Source organism: Equus przewalskii, chromosome 11 (genome assembly GCF_037783145.1).
Source record: "Equus przewalskii isolate Varuska chromosome 11, EquPr2, whole genome shotgun sequence".
Taxonomy (NCBI): domain Eukaryota; kingdom Metazoa; phylum Chordata; class Mammalia; order Perissodactyla; family Equidae; genus Equus; species Equus przewalskii.
Window position 1 is genome coordinate 17,393,028 of NC_091841.1, and position 6,776 is coordinate 17,399,803.

Sequence of the window (6,776 nt, forward strand, 5' to 3'; positions counted from 1 at the left end):
ATTAAAAAATAATAATAGTGGAGCTGGCCCTGTGGTGTAGTGATTAAGTTAATGCACTCTACTTTGGTGGCCCAGGGTTCAGAGGTTCAGATCCTGGGCATGGACCTAGCACCATTAGTCAAGCCATGGTGTGGCAGCATCACACATAAAAACATAGAAGATTTGCACAGATGTTAACTCAGTGACAATCTTCCTCAAGCAAAAAAGAGGTAGATTGGCAACAGATATTAGCTCAGGGCCAATCTTCCTCACAAAAAAAGAAAGAAAGTTAAAAGATAATGATCAAGAATCTAGATGAATATGTTGAGAACATCAGTGACACTAAGTGAGAAAAAACTTTAGTAGGAAAGAAAACACAGGAAGGAGAGAACACGTCACAAGTGAAGCTTCCTCATTTGATCAGGTTGCTATATTTTTAGAACACTAAGGTAATTATCGTAGCATCAGGATAAAATCAATGTAAAGCCTGAAGATATACATGGCTATATTCCCTTTAACATTCATATTTGTTTCCAAAACTGAAAAGTTCTTGTGCAGACTCATAAATGCTGCCTTTGTTATGGTCCTCAATTTGAACATTGTAAGTATAGAAATATAGGTCTAATGCTTTACTTCTTATCCTTCCTTTATAAATCTTTGTGCCAAATTTATAATTGTTATATTAGTGCTATTAGAAAGCACAGATCTTCAGAATGATAGAACTGTGAAAGACATACGTTTTCTACAACAACGTGGAATAATTTTCCATCTAACCCTGAGCTTAATTCAAATCTGGCACTCAGGAATAACTTCAAAATCCAACTCATCACTAACAAACTGTGAAACCTCTAACCAGTTCCATAATATATATATGCCTTAGTTTCCTTATGTAAAATATGGGGCTACTTGTTTCACAATTCATAGTGGTATTTGAGGATCTAAATTAATATATTTTAATGTTTTAGCCCAAGGCCTGCACATGGTAAATGTCATATAAATGTACTATCATCATTATCATTGTTACTATTTTATCATTATTTTAGATTTTCTCCAACAATAATCATGTTGTTAGCTCAAGGAAATCAGAATGTTGGAGCCACATTCAGCCTCTTGGGCTTCTCAAAATATCCAGACCTCTGGGTGCCACTGCTCCTGGCATTCTTCACCATCTACACAGTCACTGTGGTGGGGAACCTGGGCATGATCGCGATCATGAGGATCGGTCCTAAACTCCACAGCCCCGTGTATTTTTTTCTCAGCCACTTGTCCTTTCTTGATTTCTGTTATTTCACTACAGTTACACCCTAAGTGTTGGAGAAGTTGGTTGTGGAAGACAGGATGATCTCTTTGATAGGATGCATCATGCAATTCTTCTTGGCTTGTATATTTGCAGTGGCAGAAACATTCATGTTTGCAGTGATGGCCTCTGACTGATTTGTGGCAATTTGCCTCTCTCTTTACAGTAATCGTGTCCCAAAAGCTCTGTACATCATTAGTGACTGGGCCCTACACATGGAGTATAGTCTCTTCTCTGACACTCACATATTTTCCTCTGGCACTATCTTTCTGTAGGTCTAACATCATAAATAATTTTGGCTATGAGGACTCAGTCATTGTTTCTGTTTCCTGCTTTGATCTCTACATAGCGAGGTGCTCTGTTTTGTCATTTTCATATTCAATGAGATGAGCAGCCTGGTAGTCATCCTCACTGCTAATATTTTCATTTTTGTCACTGTCATGAAAATACCTTCTTCTGGTGGATGCTGAAAAGCCTTCTCCACTTCCCACGTGACCACCATCACCATTTTCCATGGGGCTATCTTGTTCGTTTATTGTGTACCAAACTCCAGAAACTCATGGTTCATAGTCAAAGTAGGTTCTGATGAATCTTCTGACCTATAGTCTCAGGAACAATGATGTGAAGGAAAGTGTCAGGAAAATAATGAATCATTCAATACAATTTTGTTGAAGATTTGTATTTCCAAAGGAATTTGATTTATTATATTAAGGATAGTTCAATGCTTCTAGTAGAGATAATGATTCAAATTATCTACTCAATTTACCAGATTTTTAAATCCACTGTAATAAACTAGCTATTGTATCATTTGTTTTCTATTAAGTTCAATGTTTAATAAAATATCTGTGAACCATACATCAAGTAACATAATTGTTGTGGGTTGAAGTGTCCCCAAAATATCTACATCTATCAAGAAGCTCAGAATGGGAGGTTATTTGGAAATAGGATCTTTGCAGATGTAATAAAGGTAAGGATCAAGGAGAGATCAAAATGGATTATAGTGGGCCCTAAATCCATTGAGTATGTCCTTGCAAGAGACAGTAAAGGACACATAGAGAAAGAAGGCTTTGTGAAGATGGAGGCAGAGATTGGCATTTGCTGCTACCAACAAGGGAACTCTAGGAGCCACCAGAATCTGGAGGACACAAGAAAGGATTCTCCTCTGGCATCTTCAGAGGGAGCATGGTCCTGCCAGTACGTTGGTTTCAGGCTTCTGGTCTTAAGAATTGTGAGGCAAAAAATTTCCATTGTTTTAAGCCACCAAGTTTGTCTTAATTTACTGCAGCGACCCTAGGAAGTTTACTTAACAGTAATATCAGACCATAAAATCCAAATCTGTTGACTAATATATCGGCATGGTAAATCATTTTTTAAAATATTCTTCAATTCCGTTTAACCACTGAGAATGTCAGACTTACAGCAGAATTCTGAAAAGCTGTAGCTGACTAGGAGTGTGAATATGGAGGAATTAGCAATGAGAGCCTGGAAACCTTATAAGATCTGCCTAATTTATTTGATACTTTTTCCCCAAGGATTTCTTGTACTTGTATTATAGTATAGGAAGTGTTGTTAAACATGATGACTCTGAATATCAAATAAAAATGTTTTTATGTGAATTTCTGGAAGGATTACCAAGGGGACTGAAATGAAAAACTTATAATTATTAGTCTCACATATCTCACAATCTGACCTGTCAAACTTGATTTTGTAAGTTCTATTTACTAAGACGGTGGATATCATAATGCATTTCAAAAATAGTTTGTATAATCCTTGTTTTGCTTTTAAAGGTTAATCTATCTTTAATTACACATTTTACCTGCATGGTATAGGTTCATCTGTCAGACAAATATGGCCTGTTTGCTAACCGTTTTGATTGAAATGTCCTCTTTACTGATCATTCATTTGTTAATATTAACCCTGTGACTGACTGAGTTAGGAAGAAAAATCAAAACGTTATCTCTGTTTATCTCTTTCTAATCATGATTTGTATCACAAAAAGTTCTCCAGAGTATGCACTGTGCAGATACCCAATACTCTTGATCCATGTCACTTTAGTGATTAAATAATAATTGCATCTTCCAAACAAATGTGTTGGCCTAAAATAAAACTTTTTAATTTCACCTTGTACTACAAAGGTATACCACAAAACCTTGTCTTATGTGTCTAAGTACCCAATTATAAAACATAAAATAAACAGACATTTTACTCTTAATTTTCCTTAGTTATAAAAGAGAGATTCCAAATAACTTTACCATAATATTCTGACCAATTATTAATATACACTGGGTTTGTATATGGAGAAAGGTTAAATTCTCTTTGGACTTCCTTTGGAAGGAAGATGATAAAAGGCAACATAGAAAAAGACAGAAAAAATATTTGAGTATGTTCATTTATTTCTTCTTAATTTAGTGGAATATCTTGCCAAATCACAAGAATTTCTGTCAAAGCAAAGGTAATCAAACCCAGAGATTTTCAAACTTCATTATTCATGCAAATCATCTCAGGGTGCTATAAAATGCAGATTTGGGTGCAGCACAGGCCATGATTCTGCATTGTAACAGACTTCCAAGGGATGCTGGTGTTACCAGCCATTGCACCAGACTCTGAGTAGCAAGAATCTAAACAAACATTTTCATTTTTGGACAAAATTCAGCTGGTGTAGACTCATGTCTAGTTGTGTTTAGAGTCATTAAAGAGCCTGTAAAGTGAATTCCTTATTTCTCCTTTCTTCCATTTGCAACAATTCAAATAATAATGAAAATAATCTTAATTTTCATTAAAATAAAAATAATTTTAATTATGAAACTTTAATAATTGCACAAATTTTATAACAAACACAGTTTTTTAAAAACATATAAACCATTTAAATTAGAGAAATAAAGTCTTCATAATACTTGTGGTCCTAGTATACTCCTCATTTCTTTCAATTGTTTAAACTTTTGCAGAAAAAGTTTCTGCAAGAGTGAGCCAAGTGGAAAGCAGTAGGACAGGAAGGCTGAAAGGCAGGGGACATGATCAGCCAGAGCTTTTAGCACTTTTTAAGATCTTTGGCTGTTACTTCAACTGAAATGGGGAAACACTGCCGGGTTTTAGAAGAGTGGTATGATCTAAGTTAAATTTTAAAAGAAAAACCCTGGCTGATGTTCAGGTTAACCCATGAGAGACCAGAAAGGGTAGAAATTGGAAACTTGTTTAGGGCCCTCTATAGTTTACAAAAGATGATGACTTCTGTTGTTCTCTCTTTCCTGTTAAACCACAGGCAATTCTTTCAAGAAAAAACAAAAATCTGATTCTTAGCAGTGCTGGTCTGTAACCACTTCCTAACTGTTTGTATAATCACTTCCTTTGTTTTACAGGGTTGCCATGTCTCCATCTAGAAGCTGTGCTCCATCCTTCTTGCTGGATGCTACACCTGGACATAGTCTGTAACCTTCTTCTCATTCTCTCTTTGTATCTCCTATGGTGAGTTCAACAGTTAATATATTTTGTATGAATACTTTGTTTCCCTTTGGGGTCCTCTTCATTTCATATAGATAGATTTTTTTAATTTAGCCAATTTTGATGAGATAAGAATACTCATGGTCATCACTTCCTGGGTTTAATTTTCATCACTGCCCTAAAAATACTTTTTACCTGTGGTCATCACGGAATCTTCTCCACACCCGCTTTCCACCTCACCATCATCCTTTCTCTCTACAGTGCGCCCAACTCCAAAAGCTCATGAGTAGTTGTTCAAGTAGGGTCTGTGTTTTATACCATGCTAATCCCTATGCTGAACTCAATGACTTATAGCTTGAGGTACAAAAGTGTGAAAGAGCCTGTGAGTAAGCTAATAGACTCCAAAGTATTTTAGCATTCAATCTAATCTTAATAAATCTATTCCTGTGAATTATTTATGTGACTATTCTAATATCAGCTTCCCAGAGAGTTTTTTCCTGAAAACCTAATATAAATAGACAGTCACTCCTTAACCCCTTACCCTGATTTATGACTTTTCATAGCAATAGATGATATTTTAAATATATGCACTCATTTATTTGTTTGCTGTTTGTTTCTCCCAGTAGAATATAAACTTCAAGAGGGCAGAAATTTCTTGCATTATTTTTGTATCTTGTATCTCTAATGCCTAGAAAAGTGCCTAGAAACACATCAGGCCTTCAATGAATACTTACTGGGGGAATAAAAGAAGCAAAGAAAGAAAAAGTTCCAACTAAATTGGTAATATTTAACATTATGTTCTGTTTATCTAGGTAAAACTTTGGGTGATAAATCCTCAATGAATAAGGCTCGCATTTGAGATCAAAAAGCCCACAGTGCAGAAATAATATACTCAAATATGACCATGTTTATTTATATAAATGTTTCTACTACTGATTATTATACAGGGGAAAATAATTATTTGTCTTAAGTATTTGGTTTTAGCTGGATATTCTATAGCCACCTACTTATCTAACAGTTGTCAGAACCACAAAATGATACTTCTGTCATCAACAATATCTCTTATAATTGGACATGAGATTAATTTTTAAAAACTCGTCATGTTCAACTTAGAGTCTTCCTCTTTCAGAGTTTAATTCAAATTTAAGAAAAATTAAAGAGTTTATTCAATATTATAGTTAATATTTCAGGCAATTTTAGTTCATTTGGATTACCTAGACTCAGAAACTCAAACCTGTAGGGTTCTGGATATAATTGATAAACAACAACCCCAGATTGAATGATCCTGGCTCACCATAATGGGAGAAATTTGTTACAATTAAGTGTCAGAATACTTCTAGATCATTCCACATATTTCTGGCTAAATTATTTTTGGGTACCAGCAAAGTGATGAGTTTTGCTTACTGGAATGATTGAAATAGTATATATCACCAGCATTACTCTTCAAGTATCACACCTCAAAAATGCTTAGGTTTCAGGAATTATGCACAATTATTATGCACAATTCCCAATAAAAAAGTACTTGAAATATATAAATACACTGCAATATAGTGAAATATATACATACACTGCCAAATATCTGTGGAACTATCTCTGTAAACAATGTATATTACATTAATATTTCTGTTAAGAATTCTTATAAAAGTTGGCCTCTCAAGACAAAGGAGAATTTCTTTATGATTTCAGAGTAGGCAAACATTCAGAAAGCAAAATAAATGTTACTAAATTAAAATTAAAGTGTATTTTACTGAAACCCATGGAAATATTGAAAAGAGAATCCTCAGAATGAGCGAAAAATTTTGCCACATATTTAGAAGTCTAAAGATTGATATTCACAATACAGAAATATCTGTGACAAATTAATGGGAAAAGACAGTCAATAAAATAGTGATAAAATTGGAAAAATATATAAAACAAATCATCTTCAGTACATCCTGTGAATCCCTCACATATTATTTTCTGGGTATATCATGACTCGAAAAATTGTGGCAAATCACTAATCTGGAGAAACTCAAGCACATATGCACATAAAGAGATGTACAAAAATGTTCAGTTGCATATT

The 6,776-nt window shown here is 34.4% G+C and overlaps 1 pseudogene; it reads left to right on the plus strand.

Moving 5' to 3' along the window:
- The first annotated feature begins 1,041 nt into the window (after nt 1-1,041).
- LOC139074641 (olfactory receptor 1165-like) lies at nt 1,042-5,129 on the plus strand (annotated as a pseudogene).
- Nucleotides 5,130-6,776: the final 1,647 nt, after the last annotated feature.